Raw genomic sequence first — 26,009 nt, forward strand, 5'->3', positions numbered from 1 at the left:
GGGAGCTTCTTACTTTATGACATTTATAGATGACTACTCGAGGAAAGTATGGGTTTACTTTCTCAAGCACAAGGATGAAGCGTTTAGTGTTTTCAAAATGTTTGTGACACTTGTGGAGAATCAGAGTGGCGAGAAGCTTAAATGCTTACGCACCGACAATGGTGGAGAGTATGTTTCAAAGGCCTTTCAGGACTTTTGTGAGTCAAAAGGTATAAAACATGAACTTACTGCTCCTTACAATCCTCCTCAAAATGGTGTTGCTGAGAGGATGAATAGGACCATACAAGAGAAGGTCAAAAGTATGTTGTCTAATGCACAACTGCCAAATGGGTTTTGGGCTGAAGCTGTATCAACAGCTGTTCATCTTATAAATAGATCTCCTAGCAAGGTTTTGCAGAAGGATTCAGTGGCAGAGATGGTATGGTTAGGCAAAATGCCCTCATACAAGCATCTCAGAGTCTTTGGATGTGAGGCATATACTCATGTTTCAAAGGAATTTAGGAACAAACTTGAGCCAAAGAGTAGAAAGTGCATCTTTCTAGGCTATGATAATTTTGGTGAGATGGGGTACAGACTTTGGGATCCCGAATCCAGAAAGGTTATCCGCAACAATGATGTCCACTTTAATGAAGAAAAATATCATTCTAAACTAGAGAGGGTTGAGGAGATTAGAAGAGTTGTCTTCCAAGAAGATGGACCTGCACGTGCAAGACAAAATGTCAGGGCTCAAGAGGAGCAAGGACGGATAGAGTGGAACCACAGGTTGTGGCTGATCCTGAGCCACCTATTGTGCATAGATCTAGACGTATCACGCGACCTCCTGATAGGTTTGTTCCATCTATGAACTATGTCATGTTGACTGATTGCAATGAGCCTTCATGTTACAAGGAAGCAGTGCAAATGAAGGACTCTGGGAATTGGCAATTGGCCATGCAGTCAGAGATGACAGCTCTGCATAAAAACCAGACATGGAAGCTAGTTAAATTACCACAGGGCAAAAAGTCTCTACCTTGTAAATGGGTTTACAGGTATAAGATCACCGCTCATGATAGTCAGCCAAAGTACAAAGGAAGGCTTGTTGCCAAGGGCTTTAAGCAAGAACAAGGCATTGACTTTGATGAAGTCTTTTCTCCGGTGGTCAAGATGACTACATTGAGATGCTTTCTTGCATTGGTTGCCATATTAGATTTGGTGCTGCACCAAATGGATGTCAAGACAACGTTCTTGCATGGTGATTTAGATGTGGAAATTTACATGCAACAGCCAGAAGGGTTTGTTGAGAAAGGCAAGGAAGATTTGGTATGCCAGTTGTTAAAGAGTCTTTATGGCTTAAAACAATCATCGAGGGCATGGTACCATAAGTTCCACAAGTTTATGCTTTCTCAAGGCTACAAACGTAGTGAGTTCGATCACTGTCTATATACAAAGAAGGCTAAGGATGGCAGTTGGCTGATCCTTATTTTGTATGTGGATGACATGTTGATTGCTGGCAAGCACTTGGAAGAAATTTCAGCTTTGAAGTCAAAGATGGCAAAATCGTTTGACATGAAAGACATGGGTGAGGCAAGTCATATACTTGGTATGCGCATTGAGAGAGACAGATCAAAGAAGTTGATTTGGTTATCTCAAACAGAGTATATTGACAAGGTTTTGCAATGTTTCAATATGGAGAAGGGAAAGGCATTGAGTGTTCCATTGCCACCATATGTGAAACTTAGCAAACAAGATTGTCCTATGTCTGAGGAAGAACAGGCTGAAATGGATAAGATTCCATATGCGTCTGCAGTGGGTAGTTTAATGTATGCAATGATTGCTACTCGCCCAGACATTGCATTTGCAGTGGGAGTAGTAAGTCGATACATGTCAAACCCAGGCAAGAAACATTGGGAGGCAGTGAAAGGAATATTGAGATACCTGAAAGCTACAAAGAGTATGCGCATATGCTATGGGAGTCAGGAGCTAAGTGTAAAGGGTTTTACAGACTCAGATTATGCAAGTGACTTAGACAACAGAAGGTCTACGTCAGGGTATGTCTTTACATTGGCTAGTGGAGCAGTATCATGGCGTTCTAGATTACAAGATTGTGTTACTCAGTCTACTACAGAGGTTGAATATGTTGCAGCATCAGAGGCATGCAAAGAATCGATTTGGCTTAATCGACTAGTAACAGATTTGGGAATCAAAGAAGAGATGCCTGTGTTATATTGTGATAGTTAGAGTGCTATACAATTGGCTCGCAATCCAGTTTATCACTCAAAGACAAAGCATGTGGATGTGAAGTATCATTTCATCAGGGAAATGCTCGAGGATAAGCAAATTCAGCTTGTCAAAGTTCACACCACAGAAAATCCTACTGATCTCCTTACAAAAGGACTTCCCTCAGAGAGCTTTGCGCATTTTTGCAAGCAGTTAGGTGTAGGGTAGTACATCACTTCTCTACATCTCTTGTATATTAGCTTGTATAGTAGCTTCTCTCACACTTAAAGTACCGCATTGGACTTTAAGTGGGAGGTTGTTGGGGTATAAAGCCCAATGTGGTCGCCCAGGTAAGTGGGCGGGCCGCCAGGTATGTACACATTCTTTTGTAAAAACCTAATAAGAACTCACTATGCTCTACACATTACAGTAGAGCGAGTTCACCATATCGTTGTGCTCTTCTTCTTGCACTCTCTCTCGCATCGCACTTTCGCTCATACTCCTTCAAACCCAAATGATTTTCTCATATTAAACTGATCATTTAATATGGGAGAATAAACAGGAAAAAAAGTTGGAATATAAACATGTGCTTTTAGATTTATCTCAGCATAGGACCAAAGGCAATAGGTCCAAATGGGAGATGGTCTAATCAAAGAGCAATGCCAGCTAATGAAGCTTAAAAGACCTTAGGGTTAGCTTCATTAAATACCTCCAAAGGTTAATTTTAAAATTCCTTAGACCTAGGACCTTAGGAAAGCTAGGGATGAGATTGAGGTGGGAACCCAACCCAAGCTTGAGGTGCTTGTCGTGCTTGAGGTTCTTGTCGTGCTTGTTGAATACGGAGCTTGAGATGCTTTTCATGCTTGATGATTAAGGTGCTTGAGGTGCTTGTCATGTTTTATGAGTAAGGTGCTTGAGGGGCTTCATGACTAAGGTGCTTAAGGGGTGAGGTGTTCCGTCAACATGGATCCCTACACAAAGGGACACGAGCCCTACAAGTAGGGGCAAAGAGAGAACACATACACACACACTCACTCAAGGCAAGCCAAGTCCAAAGGGGCAACAAGGACACATGTCAATATCTTCATAAGGTGCCTAAAGCCTATTGGTTGACCTCTAAAGCGCTCCAATGAGAATTTAGTTTATTTAATCAAATTTTCAAGAATTATTCAAGTCCTCTCTCTCAAAGGGGTGGGCAGGACACTTATCCTAATGCTACCCTTGCTGCTTGTTATGCACAAAGCTTGTGATTGGCCAAGTTTGAGGAGATCCAATCATTTGCAAGCTTGAGCTAGAAGAGGGGGTCGACCCAAGCAAGGAGGGGGGTAGCTTGACAAAGATTAATTGGAAAGAAAATAAACAAAAGATACAGGTGATGAGTACATGGATCTTGAGGACGGTGAAGACTCAAGGAGTGCAAGCGGTGACAACGTGCAATAACGTCAACCAAATGAGGAGCCTCAACACATGCCCCAGATATCTGCGAGAGAAAGTATACCTCCAAAAAGGTTCGTTCCTTTCTTCAACCATCTCTTGGTCTCAAATTCTGGAGAGCTGGAATCATACAAAGAAGCCATGCAACACAAATCCAAAGAAGAATGGATGAAGAGCATGCAAGTGGAGATGGAATCATTACATCGCAGCCAACTATGGGAGTTGGTTGAGTTTCCTAAAGGTAAGTGGGAACAGCCGAACAAATGGGTGTATAAGCTGAAGGAAGAAGAAGGTGGGAAGAAAAGGTACAAGTCCATGCTTGTGAAGGGTTTTCTAAAAAAAAAGGTATTTATTTCATGAAATATTTTCTCCTGTTGTAAAAATGAACTCAATTAGGCAAGGCTTGTCTTAAGCCTTGTGTCTGCTCATGACGTAAATCTTGAGCAAATGTAAGTACGACAGTCCCTCATGGTGACTTAGAGAAGGAAATTTACATGCTTCAACCAAAGGGATATGAAGTAAAGGGTAAGGGGAAAATGGTTTGGAGATTAAATAAGAGTTTGTATGGTCTAAAGCAAGCATCAAGAAGGTGGTACTTGGAGTTTGATAGATGGATGTTATATCACATATTGAAGAGATGAAACTCAGATCATTGCGTCTACACGAAGAATTTGGGAGATGGGAAGTTTATCATCCTAATGTTGTATGTTGATGATATGATAATTGCAAGTGCTAACATGCAAGATATTAAATACCTAAAAGAGGAGTCGTCTATATCTTTTTCAATGAAAGATTTAGGTGTTGCAAAGCGGATACTTGGTATGAAGATATCAAGGGATATGACGAAGAAGACAGTAAAGCTATCTCAAGAGGATTACATCAAGAAGGTACTAGAAATGTTTACAATGAAAAATGAAAAATCAATTTAGCTAGTCACTTTAAACTAACCAAGGATATGTGTCCAAAGACACAAGAGGAGATAGCCTATATGTCTAAAGTTTCATATGATGCAACGGTAGGTTCTCTAATGTATTCTATGATCTGTACAAGGCTAGATATTTCACATGCAATGGGAGTTGTGATTAGGTTCATGGATAGTCCACGTAAAGAGCATTGGTAAGCTTTGAAGTGGATACTTTGGTATCTAAAGGGAACAACAACAAATGCTTTGCATTTTGGAGGCACTAACATTTTCTTGCAAGGTTATGCTGATGCAAATATGGAGGTGATAAAAACACTTGAAGGAGCACTACTGGCTATTTCTTCAAAGTTGGAGGCACAACAGTAAGTTGGGCTTCAAAGCTGCAGAAAGTGGTCTAGCAATGGATGAGGCAAGCAAAGAGATTTTGTGGCTTCACAGATTCTTGGAGGAGCTTGGATATAAGCAAGACAATTTTGTCTTGTACAGTGACACTCAAAGCACCATTCATCTTGCAAAGAATTCAGCCTTTCACTCACGTACAAAGACATTGAGGTGATATATCACTTCATACATACTCTTTTGGAAGAGGGACAACTAAGCTAAGAAAGGTGTGCACAAGTGAGAACCCTGTAGACATGTTTACAAAGGTGATCAACAAGGTGAAGTTGATCTTTTGCTCATCTTCAATTGGAATTCAAGGATAAGAAGCCAGGATGGAAAGCAGCCACAGGTTTGGTGTGGAGATCAATCTCCAAGTGACAGATTGTTAAGTATGGAGCCTGATTTACCCCTTGTAACTTTTAGTTTAAAAAATGTACATTTGTCAGGCCCCCATTATGAGGAGAAGTCATTGTGCGTAAGAAAAATCACTCGCCAAAAAACAAAAACTTCACACCCAGTCTTGAGCTTTGCTTGAGATTGAGTTCGTCAAAATATTCCCTTTTCACCGGAATATGATGGCTGAAAAGTGGTCAAAAAACGGCCGATGAGTTGGTCGATTCACCGACGGCCATTAGTCAATGGCCGATGGCCAACGGGTGGAAGTCTTTGGTCGGTGGACGAATTCAATGGTTGGTGGCCGATTTATAGGCAGACTTGTCTTTCAAGGGTGGACATAGAAGGTCACATTGGAGAGTCTAACTTGGACTTGTCTACACAAGGGCGGCTACACATGACTCCCTCTCATGAGAGAGGGTAGCCCTTTTGGCCTAAAAAGGAGGAATCTTCTACACAACAAATGCATTGTGGAGCATTGTAAACTTGATGAAAAAATGTGTATGTGAGGTGGTGAGAGTAAGCCAAGGCAGGAGCTCCATTAAGGGTATAATCTCTTTGTAACCTACTTCTAGTTTGAAGTACTAAATCCATGGAGTGGTTTCTTTCTCATGGACGCATCCCACATTGAGTGAACCACATATATTGTGTGTGCTATCTCTCTCTCTCTCTCTCTCTCCCTACTTTATAATCTCTCATGTGTGAAAAATTATCTTTCTCCATTAAGTAAGCTACTCTAATATATACTTAGCTACGTCCTATTTCCTAGCATATCCATGTTTTTTATTGTTGGATATCGTCCCATTAGTTTTTCCTTGATGCAATCCACTGCATCTATCATTGTTAAGAATTGAGTTTTGCTTTCCAATTTGGTTTCAATTGTTTCCTTTTCATGTTATTTTTCCATTTCTTGTGATAACTTTGTTGGCATCTAAGATGTTGATTTGGAAACTCAAAAAATGTTTCTTCTCCTCCTATGAGTAGAAGCTTCGCCCTCACATGTTCGTTTTTGGAATCCGTTCCCTCTGTTGTGAGTGTTTCTTCCTCCAACTCATCAGTGGCATCATAGTAGTGACCAAAAAAGACTTGTTGCTCCTCGATCATTTGGATAGGAACTATGTCATAACCTTCCTCATCACAACAATGTGTGGGTGTGGATTCATTAACACACACATCCACCGTAGCCAAAATTTGACTCCACTCATATGGTTCATCAGGGAATGGTTCAGGTATGTATTCCACATTGTTTACTTCCCAATTTGGAAGCTCCATACATCCATATTGGTGTTTCTTTACATATCCATGACGACTGTTTAGTTTTTGCTGAGGTTTTTGAATCCAACTTTTGGATTGGTGTTCTCAAAACATCCTTGTAAGAATGATGCTTTAAATTTACCCAAGTAATTGATCCAAGTTGTTTCAAGTAAAGATAATTATTTTCCCAATCATGAATCAACTGTATTTGTCTTATGAAAGGTCTTCCAAGGATGATTTCATAGTTGCATTTCTTTATAAATTCTACAATGGAAAAAATGTGTTGGTAGTAATTTCCACAAGATCTGGCTATCAAATTTTCTCGTAAGCCCATCAATTTCTCAATGTGTCCATCTGCAAGTTGCAATTTCATAGTTTGTGTTCCAGCGAGCCTTTACATTCTTTAGTTTTTCAAGGTCTCCCTCACTTGGTGGCTTTTTTGCCGTCCATAGAGTCAAGACCCTTAAGAATGATAGCGAATGAGACTCCTAGTCTAAGAGATGTAGAGACACTTGCCATCTTGTTCCCATTTACACAAATTGGACCTTGGGTCTCAGTGTCATTAAGGGTCTTTATGTCAAACTTGTTTCCCTGAGCAATTCGGTCGAGGGTTTTTTCTTTATCATCAACACAGGGGGACCTTTTAACTCGACACCATTTTGGTAATCCTCATGGGAAAATTAGTGGCAAAGCAGCACCCGCCATCATGACATTGATCGTTGATCACATCTCCGACCCATCCCCTTCATCCATTGGAACAACTGCTTCATTTTAAGATAGTTCCTATCTGCAAGCATCTATGAGAATTTGACAATATCCTCCTCCATGGGTAATATTGCAATCTCAATAGCTAACACCGAAAATGATCAACCCTTGGTGAAACAGGAGAGTGGTGGCAAAAGGCGGAAAATAGGGCCTGATTGATGGAGCTATGGCTTTAAAAAAAGGGTGGTAGGCTTTGGCTTTAAACCAAGTGTGACATGCTTTAGACAAAAGATGGCGAGTAATTGTTGATAAAACAACAATATTAATTGTTGTTTTAGCAACAACTCAGAATGGCGTAGTGCAAACCAATGCCAAAAGACTAAAACAATGATTATTATTGTTGTCGATGGATAGGGTTAATTAATCACAATATGGACTTGGATATTAATTGCGGCCAATGGCCGCATAGGAGAGTGGTCCTAAGAAAAGGTTGGGAGGTTTTGCATAGATCTTCCTCAAGCCAGGCAATAGTCCTATTGTTGGTCAGAACCAAGTTGCAACAACCAGGAGATCTGTGAGACTATGACTATTCTCCACTGTAGGGGACAAGGGAAACACTTCAATGGGGAGCAGGGGTAGCAACAAGCTTGCGTTTCTAGTCTTCTTGGTCTTGTGTGCTTTTTCCTTCAACCTTGGCAATGTGCTTCGATGTGCAAGCAATAGAGGTTTTCCATACTCCCTCTATACGCTTTCACTTAGTGGGAATAACCAACCTGGATTATTGTTCTAATGTAATACAAGTCTTGCATAGTTTATGAGCTTTAGTTCTCAAAAGACTTTAAACAGGCTGCTTATTATAAGCTAGTTGTAAATATTAATCTTTTAAATACTATCTACACTTTCAATTATGAGTAAGTTGTAAACATTAATCCTTTAAACACTATCTACATAAGCATTTCATTTGATTGCATTGAAAGGCATGGTCTTGTGGCTGCATGGACTGATGCTTTCTGCCCGGCATTGAGGCATAAAATCCAACCAAAATTCCTACAAAAACTCCTCCTCTTGCCACAATACCAAGTAAAGCTTCAATGGAAAACTTAAGTAGATCGTGAGCTACAATGACCGAATATCTTGCAAATGTGTCATTAGCCATAGAAGAAACCCTCTGCTCAATGGAAAATATTACATTTAAAACTTGATCATGTCTATCAGCATAAAAATCTATTTAGACTCAAAGCATCAGATAATATATATGTTGAATCCATTCCCTCATATAGCCAATTGTATTTTATAATCCTCCAATATGACAAAGTTAAAGCCATTAAAAAAGTATATCACATTGTGCATCTTGGATGTGTACAAATATGGTTCAATCCTCTTTTTAAAGTAGGCTTAGTTATTTCATGTCTCATCATGATTTTAGATACAAGACATAGGAATTTGCAAGACCATTTCCTTGGTGGAATTGAAAGCAATCTTGAAGATAGTCAAGTCTACTACTATAGGGAACCTTTTAATAAAATTCATTGTCCCAAAAGATTCCAAGGAATCTTTTGTAAGTCAATACTACTCCCGCGCTCCTCTGCCTATGCACCTCACTGCTCCCCTTGTGACAACATGCCCTCCCACCCTCCTCCCTCACGACTTGTCGGCCTCTGTCACCCTCACAACAGTAATCGTGCCTCTGTCTTCTACAAAAACCTTATACTCCTCCCCTACACATGAATAGCCTCAACCTCAATCTTGGAGAGAGAGAGAGAGAGAGAGATGAAAAATGAAAAAAAAGACATGGCCTCCACGGGCCTACCCCTCTCTCTCCTTCCCTTTTCCTTCTTCCTTACCACCCACACACTACTAAACATTTTTTTCAATTTCTCCCAACACTAGTACCCCCTACTTAAAACTTTGCCCAAATTATAATGTGCCACTTGATGACCCATATTTTGGTGAAGCTCTAATAATATAAAAATAGTTGATTGTGCCTTAAAGCATCTGTCACCCAATGTAGAAAATTCATTTGTTTTATGAATATTAGTAAATTTAGGGTTACTAGCAATTTTTGAAGGAAGAAAACCTCTAGTGAGAGAGAAAATATCATAAAGCGAACAACATAAGTATGCACTTAGATTATCACACCCAAAGTCAAATTGTGATCAAATTTTTTGTTTGAAGTCAGATTACCAAAAAATTGGTTGTAGATATACAACATTCCTCAAATCTAAAATTGTAAATAGATTCTTTCCCTGAAGATATGAGTAAACGACAATGAAGAGCAATAGAAAGTGAAGCAGCCAACTATGCAATGACTAGAAATCAGCTCTATCAGTGAGGAAAGGACCAAAAACTTGGACTATGTGCCAATGAAGAGGAGTATCTTCCTATCCTGGAACAAGTGCATGCGGGTCTTGCAGGAGGCCATTTCTCTCATGAAACCACAGCCAGGGCTATATTGATGGTAGGCATCTGGTAGCCAACCTTGTTTATTGATGCCAAAGAATTTTCTCTTTGATGTGATTCATGTCAGCAATGAGCAAAGATGCTGACAAAAATTGATAGTATTCCATTGCAACCTATGATGGGGGCATGCACATTTATTAAGTGGGGTATGGAATTTTTTAATCCAATACAATCACTAGAATACAAAACTTAGGAGCAATGTATCATTGTTGCCACGGATTACTTAACCAAATGGGCTGAGGCAAGAGGAGGGAAAGAGCCACTAGGAAGAACGATGCTAGAACCACAGCTACATTCCTGTACGGATGCATATTCACTAGGTATGGACTTCCTATTGAGCTTGTAAGTGTTAGAGGTTCACATTTCTTCAATGAAAAAAATATATTTACTGAGCAAGTCTATGGTGATACATAACAAATACACACCCTATCATTCTCAATTGAACGGTCAAGCGAACATACAAACAAGATCCTAAGCTTTGCGCTTACCAAGATTTTTACTTTGGGTAGAACAAAGTGGGAGATGCATCTCCATTCAACTTTATAGGTGTATCAAGTTTAATTTAAAACAACCTTAAACACAATTCCCTTCAACTTGATCTATGGGTTAGACACAATATTACCCATGGAATGTTTATTACCCACTCTCAAAGTTGCACATGAGTTGGAATGGAAACGGCACGAGTTTTGAAAACAAACTTGTATCGATACATATCCAAGATGCATGATGTGATATCCCTTTTTAATGGCTTCAACTTTGTCATGCTGGAGGTTTTCTATAAATATTGTAAAATACATTTGGCTATCTAAGGGATGTTACCATATATATGTGGTAGTGATGTGTGTGAGCACACTTAGGACTGTCGGGGAATTTTCTTCCTCACTAGGAGGTTTTTCCCCGTGCATTGTATATACGCCTATCACTCTAGGGCTAACTCATCTTTCCATTGCACACCAAGTAATACTACTCTCTATTGTGTGCCTTGAGCTTCTTCGTCTTCTCCAAGTTGTGTGTGTTTCCTTGCAACCCTATTTTCAACTATTGGTATCAGATCAGGTTGCATCCTCGTGAGCTTAGTTGCCATCACATGTGTGCTCACTTTCTCAGATTTTGGTGAGCTTTGGTGACGGTCATTAGGTCAAAATTCCATTTGGGCTCGTTTTGGCCTCCATTTCCACTATAGGCAGTTCTGCACATAGGCAATTTTGTCCTTTTGTCCAGAATTTATATGAGTGTCCTTTTCTACATAACAGGTGCCCTACAGTCTTCCTCCAATTTTCCTATATAGCACGTGTTGGTCACGCTTTATTTCTCTATTTTTTGGGCAGTTTTACATCAGGTGCAGGCACTTGCCATGACTCACAACAACACAGATGTGTTCAAGATGTTTCTTGTTGAGGATAAATTGGATGGGGACAATTATACAATGTGGGGTTACATGATGCAACATGTTCTTATGTCAAAGGGCATTTGAAATGTTGTGCATGGCATTGATGTATGCCCTAGTTCTGAGGATACAGGCGATGTTGAGGATGAGGAGTTCCAAAGATTGAGCAAGATTTCTTGAGTGAAGGAAAAACCGAGCAAGAATTCATGAAAATTTGGTAGATGTATCAATACATATTACTGATAGAACTCATAGAACAACATGAAATTTGCTAAGGGAGTCCATCCTAACCACACATTCACATAGGATATCTGGATTCATTTTTGGTAAAGAAAATCTATAAATATTTGTGTAGCATGAGAATATTTATTGCAATGGCGTAGTTATTGTCATGCTCGATGCTAGAGATACATACATACATACCATTTTTCGATGCTAGAGCTACATACATACATACCATTTTCCCACAACATTTTTATTCCTTCCCTCTAGCACACATCTCTCTCTCTCTCTCTCTCTCTCTCTCTCAAAATTATTAGCTTCCAAGCTCCAACACACTATTCATTCAAGTGAATTGTGAAAGCCAATGGACAACTTCATGTCACCCTAACTTCCTCTCAAATACACACTCTATACTGGCATAAAACCACTAACCAATAATTAGGGAGCTTACTAGTCTACTCTCAAAATTTCTCGTGATAGTTCTCTACTTCTTCACTATGACTTTCAAGTAAAGAAGTCACACAAATCTAATATTGATATGCAACAAGAAGTGGTTTCATTAGTTTGAAACTTTTGTTGGTTTGTATCGTCCTGTGTACTCATGGAGGTCAACTCTTTACACCTTAAGAAAACTATTTTGGATGCCACACCATCACCTTAGCTTGTTTTGAAGGTATCTTTTATCTTGAAATCCTAGCTTGATTTGAGGGCATGTTCTATCTTAAAAATTACACATGAAAGGAATGGTCACACGAGGTTTAGTTATTTGTTATTTGGACAAATAACCAAGCCTCCATTGTGGACACACATAAATAACTGAGCGAGCATTCTTCTACTAAGCCTAACCATATCGTACCATGCCAGAATTGGCATAAGTGCAAAATGGTATCATGGTCAACTTAAACACACGAGTAAGTGAGACCTTCCAACTCCTATGGAGGTGTTGAGTGATGCCACTCTAACTTGCCACAACCATAGTAGCTCACTCATCACCCTCCTCGAGCTACCTTGCTAACAATATCACTGTGTCTGCTGAGCAAGGATGTGTCCAAATCTCTCTCCTTCAAACCGGCTAAGGTCACTCCATTAACCTCGAAGTGGTAGTCGAGCGAATTTAGTAACCTGCACATGATCTCTCTCCTTCAAATCGGCTAGAGTTGCCCCATTAACCTCTAGGTGGTAGTGACACAAGGTTTTTTGCCTTTCTTTCCTTCTCTTTCTCTTCTATTCCTGAAAAAGAAGCAAAAGAAGCTGTTTCATCACATCAGGAGGTTGGATTTCTTGGAGAAAGAATATGGAATGCCTTATATATCAACAACTCCGATAGGTATTTCAAATACAGCCAACTTCGTAATGCAGGTGGAAAAACTTATGAATTTCTGGGCTATGTTTGGTTTGTTTTAGTGACAACATTCCTACTTTTACCATTCCTTCTCGTGCCGGCACGTGCAACTACCATGTCATCAACCGATTGAAACTCTAATATCACTCTTCTTAATCTCGTACCTTGTGTTACCTGCCCACTTGGCGATAGTCAAAGCGAAAGTTAGGGTTTTTTTGTTTATAGGAAATTTGAAAGGTAGTGTTCGCAGTCCTTGCCGGTAACCTTGCTTTGTAGTCCTAACCACTAATAGTGGCAGTGGCATTATTACCTTGCCCTTCGTAGTTACTACCACTAACAGTCGCATTTTTTATAACTTCTTTGCCATCATGATTAGGATGAGGTGTTGTCTTAGCGAATCGAAGTCTCTTGCCAATGACCTATAGTTCTCCCTGCATCTCTTATCTTAACTTTCATATGACCACTTCAAACGTTTAGAAGCCGCCTTTTATTATGAAATGAGCTTAGCAGGTGCAATTTGTATTTACTAATAAACTACACCTTGCATGGCCACACCCTAAGAAAAGCCTCTTTCTTGGCATTTCAAAAGCCCTCAAATCAATCTGCGGCGCCGCGGACTGTTTTGGGGCTTGGGGGCATAAGAGGTGGCAAGCATGTGCATGCATTTAGGATATGCATAAGACGACCACATCATTTTTGACACTTGAAGTACTACATGGTAGACTTGGGTGAAAATATTGCACTTATGACCAAAGATAGAACTCTTGATTGGGTGTACGGCAATGATTGGTTTCTTTATGGGTTGTTGCCTGGTTGATATTTTGAAGGGGGTCCTAATTCTAGATCAAACCAGCAAGTTCTTGCTATTCATATCTTTCCAAGCCACCTAGCAAGAGGACCAAGTGCCAACTAGCCATTCCAAGAGAGAAGAGTCGGCTTGATTTCCTTCATAAGTGCTACAAGAAAGTTAATAATTGCAATCTACAATGAAAAACCTTTGTACCTCCAATCTTCTCCTTGTGAACAAGAATACATCACTCCACATGAATTGTTGTATTTTTACTAATTATTTTGAGAGAAATTTCTTTCTTTGGATGGATAGAGAGAGAGAGAGAGAGAGAGAGAGAGAGAGAGAGAGAGAGAGAGAGAGAGAGAGAGAGAGAGAGAGAGAGAGAGAGAGAGAGAGAGAGAGAGAGAGAGAGAGAGAGAGAGAGAGAGAGCACGATAGGCTATGCATATTTAAATGCAATCTTGGAATGTCAAACTATCTAAATTCACTTTTATATTTGGTTCTTTGAGAAAACAAGAGAAATCAAGAGAAAGAGTGAGAAGAGACACATAGAGAGAGGATTCTCAGTAAGAGTGGAGCTGGAGGAGAGGCTATTATGTACATTATTTAATTGACTATTATATGATTATACAACATCTCTAAAAGTGGCTAACTTTTCTGCCCTCTCCTCAACAATGGAGCTTGTAGGACCAAGGGCCCAAAAAAATTGTTCAAACCAAAGAAAATATGGGCACATTTACAAATTCTTTTGCTTTATAAGTCAAAATTTGAAGCACTTGTCAGTATTTACACTAAAAAAAGTGAGATTGTTATGAAAGAGAAATATGGACACATTTACAAATTATTTTGCTTTAAAGGTCAAAATTTGAATCACTTGTTTGTATTTACACTAAAGAAAGCGAGATTGTTCCTATTTTCTTCAAGGAAAGCTCACAATAGATTCTTCAATGTATTCAAGACATAAACCATGACTAGCCTGTTTTAGTAAGCCAAATTCAGTTATCCTTTTGTAGGTACATGTTTCAGTTGTCTCTTATCGGTTTGATAATGAATAAGCTAGAAAAGAGATCTTTAACTTTGTTCTTTACCCTTTTGAGTGTACATGTTTTAGTTGTCTCCTTTAGGTTTGAAATAGTTACAAAAGAGGTTATGAAATCTGTTCTTTGAGTGCCTTTTCTTTGTATTTTCTTTGCTCGAGAAAACTTGCTCGGTGTTTGGTGAAACTCGTTGAGGATGTTGCCAGTGTTGGTGGCATGGTTGCTGCTGCCAGAGTTGTTTTTCCTATAGCTGAGCAAGCTCGTTGGGATGTTAGAGATACGTAGGATCATGCATTGATTTCATTAACTGTGAAGCACATTATTAATCCTCAAATTCACTTAGTTAAATCTGCAAAATAGGCTTGGGATATTCTAGATGGTCTTTATGCAAGTCACAATGAGGCTAAAATTGCATTGCTACAGAAAGAGTTATAATGAAAGATTATGCATGAAGAAGATGAAATGGACACTTTCCTTGCTAGCATCAAGGACATTAATGAGAATTATTTTATGTAGGTGAAGTGACAGTTCCCTTGTGTAGAATATTCTTGATGCTTTGCTAGCTTCTTACCAGACTTTTGCTAGTATTTGGAGACTTTCCACCCAAGGAAATCCTAATGTTGTCAAGTTTGATGCATTATGCACAAAGCTATTGTAAGAGTCACTTTCAAGAAAAAAACGGGAATAAACAACATGCAAATAATTATGGCTTTGTTGTTGCTCAAAGTAAAAGTGGTAACAGCAATGTAGCCACTTCTCATGGTTCTCCTGGCATTCTTTCTAGGAATTCTAGTGATGAAAAGGGCAAGAAGAAGATGCCTTGCCATTATTGTAAAGCTAATGAGCACTTGATCAAGCAACGTTTAAAATTGAAGGAAAAAGAAGCTAAGAAGAAAGAGGTTAATTCCACTACAAGTGCATCTATTGTTGAGTCTTCTGTCAAAGGAGATTGTGATTCTGATGTTGATGCAGAATGGGCTTTTAGTGAAAAGTGCACATGATCCTTTATGTCAGCTGTTGCAGATGCTCATGTGTGGTACTTTGACAGTGGTGCTAAAAAGCACATTACATCTCATTGTGACTTGTTTACCTCTCTCGAGGATGTCCCTCGCAAGAATACAGTCACTTGTGCAGACAATGCCTCTTGTTAGATTAAGGGATTTGGAAATATTGTGTTGAGTATTGAAAATGGTAGTTCTTTCACACTTATTGATGCACTTTATGTACCTGGGATCAAGAAGAATATTTTTTTTGTATCCGCACTTGCTAGACCTGGACTTGTAGTGAAATTTATGGATGATAGATGTACAGTACATGATCTCAATTTTGGTGATGAAATTGTTGCATTTGGCATTTTATGTCATGGGCTACTATAAACTCACTTTGTATGACAAGTGTGGGAAAAATTTTCCAAGTACAACTTTGGATTCAACAGCTATTTCACACGAAATAGTTTGGCATGCATGTTTTGGGCATGTGAATTTTGTCAGTTTTCTGTGTTTACAGAAATTTGATGTGGTTGCTTTCTTTCTGCCTCTTGAAGGACCTATGAAGCACGTTTGTGAAGGTTGTATTTTGTTTCACCTCTTGTTTGTTGTGATAAAATCTATCTTGCGTCCTAGTTTGCATCCCATATCAAGATGGTACCCCTTCACTTGTTTGGCTGTGGGTTTGTTGTTTTTGTTTCTTGTTTGTGGTTGCCCCATCCCTAATTGTGCAGCACGGGAGCCTTGAGGGGTGTTTAGAGGTTGCCTCTCTTGTTGCCCATATCTGATCACCTCAAGTTTGGTGCCCCCACTGAGGATGGCCTGATGTCTTTTGCTATTTCATATTGCACGAATGCTTGGATTTCAGCATAATCAAGAAGATTGCATAAATCACAAAAACTTGTATGACCCATTTGTTCCCATTGCAAAGCAAAAGGTGTATATCATTGTAAGCAATAAATTACAATTTCAACAAGTAATTCGTAGAATTTTGGGCCCTCTAAGGTTGGCCGAGATAAACGCTTCAGTAAATCATTTTATTTTGCCTCTTATTAGGTATGAATTTAGTTTGGACGTTTTTTTTTTCCTGTTTTAAGCATTAGGTCATGCATAGACCATGGATATTGGTCTAGGAATAGAGGTTTTTCCCTTCCATTTCACTCCACACATTAGAATAACACACAAAAATCTAAACTTTATGTTGGAAGGCCTTTCAAGACTTTGTGTTTGTTAATTGCATGTCATGAAAAAAAATGATTGTTTGGAACTAACCTTTCTGTGGTTTTAGCATTGAGAGACTATGACACGCTATACCTTTGAAGATATCCCAATCTTGTTTGGGGATTTAGAAGAAGATGTTGATGATTTTCTTGTTGATTTTAGAATGAGTTGTTGTATCCTTGGCAAAAGGGATGACATCGAGAAAGGGGATTTGTTGTTGCTATGTCTTAAAGGCAATGTTGAGAAATGGTTATGGAGTATGTCTTCTCAGATTGAAGACAAATATACCCAATTTTCCTAAGCTTTCAAGACCAAACTCTCAAAAATCCCAACAATGGAGCAAGCATGGGCTTCATTAACGAGACTTTAACAACATGGTGAAGACTTCTATGCTTATGAGGAGGACTTTTCTCGTCAATGGGCAAGATGTGGATCTAATTCTACTTTTTCGGATTATGTGAAGATGGATCAATTTATTTCTGGATTGTCTCATTTTCTAAAGCAAAGGTTACTTGTAGTCAACCCTCTACCTTTGAAGAAGCAGTCACTATTGCTCGGAGGAAGTTTCACAAGTATTTCTACATCGAAAACAGTTTCCATCATGCTGGAATAACCGACCATCAAGAAAGTGTTTCAATCAAGGAATCATCTCCTTTATTGTATTTCTTTCCTTCTACTTTGACAAAAATTGAAGATGATGTTAAATGGCAACAAACTGATGATTCAAGTGCTACAGTGTGTGATTGAGATTCAAAGGTAGCATCTCTTTCTCCTACATTCATCAGAAATCTGCGACAATCGGCACAAGATATCTTGAATGGCATTGTTGAGGATTCAATAATGGATACCTCCAACCTTTTGGAGGGCCAATTTCTAGTCAGAGGAGAGAAAGATTTTGTGCAATGCAACTCTATGGAGAGTGAAGACGTTAAACGTAACTCTGATCCTAAGGAAATTTCTCATGAGAGTGTGTCGTATTTTAAAGAAGAGAGTAAAGAAGAAAAGAAAATCATAGGTGGGGAGATCATGGACTACATTGATCATAAAGAAAAGACTATGGACATGGCTTGCCTACTCCAAAACACAGTGGAAGAGTGTAAAGCGGATCCATTTGAGGATGATCTTCAAGAAGTGTGTGAGGACATCAGCTTTTGTACGAACCATGTGTGCTATGCATGGAAGACCCTACCATACAAGAAGTGAAGGATTTCAAAAGTTTAGAGAGTAATCCATCAACTTTTAAGTTAGTACAAGGTGAGGAGTTTCAACCTTGCCAAGGGGGGGGGCACCATACCCTGTTATGTTTTGGAGAACATGAATACTTGGTGATTGATAAAAGATGTTTGCGAACCTTCTTTATTTGGTTGTTTGTTATAGAGAGGTCTCAGATTGTAATGCTTTTGGTATTCATCATACATGGAAAACTTGTTGATTGCTACATGTGGATATTTCATCAATTTTTACCAAAACCTATTATCTTCCAATGCGTTGGAAGCAATAGGAACCTTCGCCTGTTGTCTACTTATGTGGTAAACTATTTGCAACATCTTACAATAGCAGTTGGAAGCATGGAGCAAGCTTTCCTAAATCATGAAGGTCATGGAATTTTTAACTTGATGAGCCTACCCAGGTTGAATGAATTTTATGAGCTACAATTCAGAAATTTGCTCATACAAGCTCTTGAAGACTGTAGCAGGATACATCAACTTTACATATGAGAAAGAGCAACCTATCTTTTATATCACATTCATAGTGGTGGAAGCAATGATGGGGATAGCAATAAGAGCTACAAATTTCTTCAACCGAATTAGATAAGTGATTCCATACCATACATCTCTCTCTGGGAAACAGATTTCAAGATATTTGATCCTAGGGAGTTCTTATGGAAACTTTTTTTTAATGGAGGAGGTTTACTCAGCCACTTCATTACATCATGCTATTGGCTTTGGAGACAATCTTTCATAGTTCACAAGGTTTTCTAATCATACATCACAGGTGCTTCAAGAAAGATAAAAGTAGACAAAGATAGAAGTTCCAAGACTTACAAGATATATCTCTGTGATTTAATCAATTGGATAAATGGTACATAAATGTACCATTATCTGGGGGGGGGGGGGGGGAGCTAATGATAGCCATTTTTTGGCTATCCAAAATTTCCATAGTGAGCTACCTCATATCAAAGTCACTCAAACACTGTGGCTATACTCACACTTTCATTGTACATAGGTGTGTGTGAGTTAGGGGACTTTTCCCATATCTCCTTAAAACTCAACTACTAGCCAAAAAACTCAATAAAAATAAAAAAAAAAGATCCATTTGTGTGTAAAAATTTCATTGTATATAGGGCCTAAATATAGGGATTGTTTATAATTATTTTGAAATTTATTTAAATATTTTTACCTAGATTGCGTTATTTATCTAAGTATGTTATGTACATTGACTTACCGTTACCTAATTATCTTAGATTGTATATACTCTTTATATAAATATACATTTACATGCAAGCCTTTCTAAATCTTGGTGTGAATCCACTTTGAAAAACATCACAAAAGTACCTTTCACTTAGTCATTCCCTTTTACTAAATTACCATTTTCCTACATGCATTCTTCTTTTCTTCTTGTAAATAATCATAAATCAATTAAAAAAAATGAGGACCCCCTCATTTGATTTTCTATGTTTTTTATTTTTATTTTTTATTTATATACAAATGAAACTATTTCAGATTCCATGAATTATTTATATACTAATGTGTTTTTTTCCATCATATCCATATATCATATTTGTCAATAATCCTAATCCATGTATATTTTTGAACCCTCAAGAATCTATTAGGTCATGCTCTCATGCATAGAGGGGCTCACTTTTGGAAGATTGTGCAAATTTATCAAAAGGGGGTTTACTAAAGACTTTTATAGGAGAAATAATAGATATTTTTGTGGGATTTTTGGCATCCACCTCCTCTCTGAATTTGAGAAAGCTACCAAATTCAAAATTTAGCTCACAAGTTGAATAATCACCTTAAAATGTTTCATAATTTTTACAGCTGCCACAGGTGAGATATGATTATTTTCGTGAACCCCAGTCTGCCCACTTTTTTTCACAAGTCACCCTAGTCTTCTCTCACTTCCCTTCACACCCCCCCCCACACACACACTCATTCCTCTCAATACCTTACTCAAACCTTCACCTTCCATGGTTTCTCTTACCCTCTTCAACATTAACCTTTCTTCTCACTTCCATAGCTCTCATATGAACTCTACATGTACATACACCATCTCTATACCTCTCTCTATTACCTTTAAATCACAATTCCTTTTACCTCTTCTCTATGTACTTAAAAGGTTGATCCCACATCCATGACTCAAGCAGACAAAGAAGTCTTGCAAGGTGTTGATATTCAAAAGAGATCCTAATCTTAATGTGATTAGCTTGTAAATAAAGTTATCAATAACCTTAATTAGGGGTCTCTAACCTATAAATAGGTTCCTCTCCTTCTTGTAACTCATTTCCAATATCTCACAAACCACCCCAACACTCTACATGCGAGGAGAGATTTAGGTGTAGTCATCACCTTGTGAGCTTCACACTTGGTGTGATAGAATCTTTGATGCTACATGTTGCAAATTGAGAGAGTGTGACTACCCTATCTCAAACCAATATTGTGCATGCTCTTTCACTATCAACAATTGAGTTTGTAGTGCTTCAAAGACGTGCTTGGCTTCAGAATATTTGTCCTTCCACTTTTGTGAAGTTCTTTGGCAAATGCAAGGTAACTTGTGTCTTTTAAGGTCTATCATTTGAGCTTGTTTGAGTGTGTTTTCATTGCCAAATTTGTGTCTATTGTAAGAGGGTATTGTGGTGAGAGGTCTCCCACACCTAAGACAATGTGTATGGGTGTTGAAAATGTTTAGCATCTACTACGCATTGGGTAAGGTTTTGTACAATCTCTATGGTAGCGTTGTAATGAACCATCTCCATTTGCAAGTTACAAATGAGGTGTTATGCGGGTTCCATTTCTCTCTCTCTTCCCTTTTCTCTAACTCTCTCTTGCTCTGTTTTGTGTTGGTCTTGGTGTGAGATTGCTTGTGTGTATTTTTGTTGCCTCTTCTTGGTTGTGACAAAATCTTTCTTGCGTCCTAGTTCACATCCCATAACTAGATAGTGCCTCTTCACTTATTTGGTTCTGGGTTTGTTGTTGTTGTTTCTTGCTTGTGGTTTTCCCAACCCCAATTGAGCAAGCACGGGAGCCTTGAGGGGTGTTTAGAGGTCGCCTCTCTTTGGTGCTCCCACTAAGAACGGCTTGGTGTCTTTTGTTGTTTCATATTGCATGAATGCTCTGATTTGAGCATAATCAAGAAATTGCATGAATCACAAAAACTTGTATGATCCATTTGTTCCCATTGCAAGGCAATAGGTGCATATATTGTAAGCACTAAATTACAATTTCCAATGAATAATTCGTAGAATTTTGGGCCCTCTTAGGTTGTCCGAGGTAAACGCTTCATTTAATCCTTTTATTTTGCCTCTCATTAGGTACGACTTTAGTTTGGACGTATATATTTTGATTTTGTTTTAAGCATTAAGTCATGCATAGACCATGGATAATGGTCAGGGAATAGAGGTTTTTTTCTTCCATTTCACTCCACACATTAGAATGACACACAAAAATCTAAAATTTATGTTGAAAGGACTTTCAATACTTTGCGTTTTTAATTGCATGTCATGGGAAAAAATGATTTTTTGGAAGTAACCTTTGTGTGGTTCTAGCTTCTTGCTGATTTTAGAATGATTTGCCATATCCTTGGCAAAAGGGATGACATCGAGAAAGGGGATTTGTTGTTGCTATGCCATAGAGGCAATAATGAGCAATTGTTTTGCAGTATGTTTTCTCAGATTCAAGACGGATATACCCAAATTTCCAAAGCTTTGAAGAAAAACTTCTCTAAAGTGCCAACAATGGAGCAAGCTTGGGCTTCATTGAGGAGACTTCAACAACATGGTGAAGACTTCTATGCTTATGAGGAGGACTTTTCTCGTCAATGGGCAAGATGTGGATTTAATTCTACTTCTTCGGATTATGTGAAGATGGATCAATTTATTTACAAATTGTCTCATTTTCTAAAGACAAAGTTTACTTGTAGTCAACCCTCTACCTTTGAAGAAGCAGTCCCTATTGCTCGAAGTAAGTTTCACAAGTACTTCTACATCAAAAACGATTTCCATCATGCTGGAACAACCCACCATCAAGAAAGTGTTTCAATCAAGGAATCATCTCCTTTGTTGTATTTCTTTCCTTCTACTTCAACAAAAATTGAAGATGATGTTTACATGGTAGAAAACTGATGATTCAAGTGCTACAATGTGTGATAGAGATTCAAAGGTGACATCACTTTCTCCTACATTCATCACAAACTTGCGACAATCAGCATAAGATATCTTGAATGGCATTGTGGAGGATTCAATGATGGATATCTCCAACCTTTTGGAGGGCCAATTTCTAGTCAGAAGAGAGAAAGATTTTGTGCAATGCAACTCTATGGAGAGTCAAGACCTTAATTGTAACTCTAATCCTAAGGAAAGTTCTCATGAGAGTGTTTTCTTGTTTTAAAGAAGAGAGTGAAGAAGAAAATAAAATCATAGGTGGGGAGATCATGGACAACATTGATCATAAGGAAAAGACTATGGACATGGATTGCCTACTCCAAAACACAGTGGAAGAGTGTAAAGCGGATCCATTTGAGAATGATCTTCAAGAAGTGCGGAGGACATCAAAAAGCTTTTGTACGAACCATGTGTGCTAAGCATGGAAGACCCTACCATACAAGAAGTGAAGGATTTCAAAAGTTTAGAGAGTAATCCATCAACTTTTAAGTTAGTACAAGGTGAGGAGTTTCAACCTTGCCAAGGGGGGGGGGGCTTGGAAGTGGATGAAGAACATGAGAGAGTAGCAAAAAATAGAATCATAGAAGGAAACTATCAAAATACTATTAGTCTCTCCAATGTTGTATCAATGGGTGGCTTTTCATTCATGGGAAAATCTCCTAGCAAGAAAATCCAATATTTTGAAGCCTCAATTAGCTTCACATTGGGCTTCACCTCTTCAGAGTCAACCTCTTCTCTCTTTACATATGGTTTTCATCCTAGGCACCATACCCTCTAGTAAGTTTTGAAGAACATGAATACTTGGTGATTGATAGAAAATGTTTCCAAACCTTCTTCATTTGGTTCTTTGGTATATGGAGGTCTCACATTGTGATGCTTTAGGTATTCATTGTAGATGCTACATGTGGATATTTCATCGATCCTTACCAAAACCTGTTCTCTTCCAATGAATTAGAAGCAATAGGAACCTTCATCTATTATCTACTTATGTGGTAAACTATTTGCAACATCTTCCAATAGCAACTGGAAGCATGGAGCAAGATTTCCTAAATCATGAAGGTCATGGAATTTTAGACTTGATGAGCCTACCCAGGTTGAATGAATTTTATGAGCTACAATCCAGATATTTACTCATACAAGCTCTTGAAGACTGTAGCAGATGCATCAACTTTACATAGGAGGAAGAGCAACCTATCTTTTATATCACATTCATAGTGGTGGAAGCAATGATGGATAGCAATAAGACCTAGAAACTTATTCAACTGAATTCAATAAGTGATTTCATATTGTACATCTCTCTCTGAGAAAGAAACTTCAAGATCTTTGGTCCTGGGGTGGTGCTTATGGAAACTTTTTTTAATGGAGGAGGTTTATTCAGCCACTTCATTACATCATGCTATTGGCTTTGAGTACAATCTTTCAAATCCCACAAGATTTTCTAATGATACATCAGAGGTTCTTCAAGAACGATAAAAGAAGACAAAGATAGATGTTACAAGCTGTGGATAAATGGTACATGAATGTACCATGATCACATTGTTACTGCTTTCTTGAATGGTGACACATTTGAGGAAGTTTATGTAACATAACCTCACAGTTTTGTCAAGAAAATACAAGAGGATAAAGTGTGAAAATGTAAGGAATCTTTGTATGGGTTGAAGCAGTCTCCTCATCCTTGGTATGAGAAAGCTAACACTCATTTATTCAAACGAGGATTTTGTAGAAATCCAACAGAAAGCAGTTTGCATGTAAAGCGTGAGGGTGATGTACTTCTCATTATTGTTCTATATGTGGGTGATTTGCTGATCACTTGCCCAAATGAGACACACATTGCTAAATTTAAGGCTGATTTTTATGCTACTTTTAAGATGAAAGATTTGGGGATGTTGCATCATTACTTGGGCATGCAGTTTAAGCAGTGTAATGGTGGTATTTCCTTGTGTCAAATACTTTACATAGAGACATTTATATGTAAGTTTGGACTTGAGGAATGCAAGGTTGTTTCCACTCCCTTGGAAACACGTTTGAAGTTGAGTCTTCAAGATGTTGGTGATCCTGTCAATGTCACTCTTTACCAAACTATTGTTGTATGTCTTATTTATATAATTAGTAATATAGGAACTCACTTCATTTACAAATTGATTGAATTCTTCCTAGATGAGTTCATGGTAACTCATTGTAAATCAACACCTTATCCTCCCCAAGCTAATGGACAAGCAGAGAGAAACAAACAAAATCATATGTACGCTGCTGACAAAGATAGTGAGTGAATCAAGAGTGGATTGGGATTAAAATCTACATTCAGCTTTATGGGCATATCGAGTAGCTTACAAAATAGCAATTGGAACAACACCCTTTAACCTGGTGTTTGGTCTTAATGCCATACTTCCCATAGATTTCTTGATTCATGCGAGCTTTAAGAGAGGCTATATATTTTCAAAAGATTAGATGAGACACACTTACGGCTGTTGCAAGCATATAGGCCCAAAAAATATGTATGAAGGAGTTTCACAATCAACCTGTAATCAATAAGGAGTTCAAAAAGGGTGATTATGCATTGGTATACACCCTTAAACAACACTCCAAGAAGTTAAAAAAGCAAGGGAATGGCCCATTTGTGATTCATGACATATCATCAAGACGAGCCATAAATCTTGCAACATTAGAGAGAGAAGAGATGCCCAATTGGATTAGTGGATGTAGATTGAAGAAGTATCATTTACCACTAACCACCAACATGTTGGAAAATATCTACAAAGTAGTTGAAAGGAGGAAGCAAGCCCAAAATATTTAAGCACAGGCAGGCAGCTAAGTTGTAGATATTAGAGCACAAAGAACATGATAACAACTTGCAAGTTATGCCACCATTAGTAATGTCAACTCCTCTAATTGAAGCAATTCAAATAGAGAAAAATTGGCTTTGAGAGATAGATGTACACATCAATATACAACTTCTAGATGGAACGATGGAGCAATCACTTGTGGACATTGGAGCTAGAGTACATGTTATCAAATACACTACGCACATGAAAATGACAGATGTACCTTTAACAAAAAATTAGATAGAGCTTAAGGTTGTGAATCATGAAAAGATAGTTAGCTTAGGTCAAACAAATTAGGTCAAGCCAATCCTTCAATCAATATTGATGACCATCACTATCCACATCAGTTTCATGTAATGTTAGATCCTAATCTCAATGAAGCATTCATTCTAGGTGCCCCTTGGATGCATACTTACAAGCCAGTTCTGGATTGGTATGAAGATACTTTAGAGTTTAAACTTAACGACATCTCCTATGTCACTCCATTGGCACAAAGTGATCACATGTGGAAAGTACAACCCGTTGTTGTAGATCCGCAGACAGCTAGTGATGATTCCTACTCTTTTAAGACACTTCAACAAAAAAAAAAGAAGGTAGGGATGGGTGAATAAATCTATCATAGCCAACATGCCTAAGAAAAATATGAATACCCAAGCCAACAATTTCACAAGAGGAAACCATGGCAAAGCGTAAGCATCCTCCCACAGAGTCTCAACAACCTCGACCTTGTTATACTTGGTAGTGGCAACACAAATGGCAACGGACACATAAAGCAAGCCCACCTAAGTATCAATGGATACCAAAGCGAACACAATACAACCAACACCAACCAACAAAGACCACTTGGCAATGGAGAACAAAACAACCAACTTTACAATCACCCTCATCAGTCTCCACCAAACACAACCACCACACAATACAAGTGGGTACCCAAGAGCCAAAGACAATGGACATCATGCCAAAGGTACTTCTAGAACCCACAATCAAAGAAAGAGTGTGACATCTTCAATCACTTTTGTTTGGAAAACATAGTTTAGATGGAGCCTTGCCAGCAAAAACCACCAAACAAACAGT

This window comes from Adiantum capillus-veneris, chromosome 18 (genome assembly GCF_014529385.1).
Source record: "Adiantum capillus-veneris isolate H3 chromosome 18, ASM1452938v2, whole genome shotgun sequence".
In the NCBI taxonomy this organism is placed as follows: domain Eukaryota; kingdom Viridiplantae; phylum Streptophyta; class Polypodiopsida; order Polypodiales; family Pteridaceae; genus Adiantum; species Adiantum capillus-veneris.